The following is a 1,665-nucleotide window of genomic DNA, read 5'->3' as shown; positions in this document are numbered from 1 at the left end:
TATGCATATAATTACAAGAAATGTACCCTCTTTTCATCTAGCTTCCACTTAATATCATTCAGCATTATATATGTGAGCTCTTCCACACTGTGACGTGGTTTATCTATCCTCACTGGTGTAAATCACTCCACTGCACAAATACACCAACTTTTTACATTTTATTGTTGATGGATATCTAAGTTGGCTTTTGCAAACAGTATGTTGCTGTATAATAACAACAAAGAGCTGCTATGATTGAGCTTGTAGGTACACGTGATAATTTGATAAAGAAAACAAAATCAAAAATGAAAAAAACTCTAAAGGATAATAAAACTTTTCTTCTCCCTCTCTAAACTCCAGATAGTTATAGCCCAGAGTAGGAACCACAGTTAAGTCTCACTGGGGTGCCAGGAAGACTGAACATGCTACCTGCCTTGGTTTTACATTTCAAGGGGGGGGGAACAAGATCTGGAATACTCCCAGGTCTTAAATCCTGAGACACACTTAGGGTTACTTGGCTGCCAGGAGGATACTTTTCAGGAGGGGAGCTGCTTCCTTTTCTTGATAATCAGAGAAAACTTATTTCTCTTCGTGCCCCATCTGAGGGCTATTGGGCCCCTTGTGCAGAAAGATTTCCATCGGCTATTGCCATGTTGCCTCATGGGTCAGCACTGAAGCAGGTGCAGATAGGTATTCTTTATTACAAAATATTTAATAAGAAACCTGAGTCTCACTCAGAACATCTTGTGTGCACATTTAGGATAAAATGCATAAAAACAAATATTAAAAACACAACAGTAGAGCACAGTATTTCTTCTACCCCATTCTCTCTTCCTGGTCAATTTTTTCCCCCTTAACTCCTCTTGCATAATTTTCCCCTCCATCTCATGGAGAGCAACCAGATTATAAACCCAGCCCTGGCTGAGAAGGTATGTCTCTGGCACTCATAGCCTCTCCATTAGAGGCAGGGTCCCAACAACAAGAAGGGAGAGATGGAGAAGGGGCGGGTCTACAGGAGATCAATATCATTTCCACATATTATTGATACCAGTGATGATGGATGTGGTCTTCCAATAAAGCCCATGTTTTTAGTCAATTTTAGAAAATTCATTACTTTTTGTCCAGGCCTCAACAATACTAAATTTTATTACCCGTTCCAATTTAATTTGTATTACATTGAAAATTACATGAGCAAAAGTTACTCTGACAGAAGAATACATTATTGATGGAGACAGTGGAAAGGCAGTTACTCCTCTGGAAAATGTCCAGGCTGGTTGCAGTCCTTTTGGGCTCTGAGCTTGCAAAAGCAAGCCAAAGATATACTTTCTCTCACAGCAGCTGCATTTTGCCGGAAGCTAAGGTCAGTCCACTAACCCAAGACTAACTTCTAGCAATTAAAATACCATTACTTGTGTAAGGGAAACATATATTTTTCTATCAGAACAAAATAGTTCACCCAATAGATTATTTATGTCAGACCCAGCTCAGAATGATGTTATAATGGAAAAGTCTGTGTGGGTTTCCCTGTTCTCTAACTATGATCAGCAGCCCACAAAAATAGAAAATCACTAGGTTTACATTGTCCTTGGTGATAGCTGTGTTTCTTACAAGGGAAAACTAGAGAAGGTTTCACATCTTCGTAGGACTAAAACGAAGACACTGGGAGCCTAGGACACACACACACAC

Source organism: Mustela putorius, unplaced genomic scaffold (genome assembly GCF_011764305.1).
Source record: "Mustela putorius furo isolate JIRA1106 unplaced genomic scaffold, ASM1176430v1.1 tig00000765_pilon_pilon_pilon, whole genome shotgun sequence".
Classification (NCBI taxonomy): domain Eukaryota; kingdom Metazoa; phylum Chordata; class Mammalia; order Carnivora; family Mustelidae; genus Mustela; species Mustela putorius.
This window is presented reverse-complemented; position numbering follows the sequence as displayed.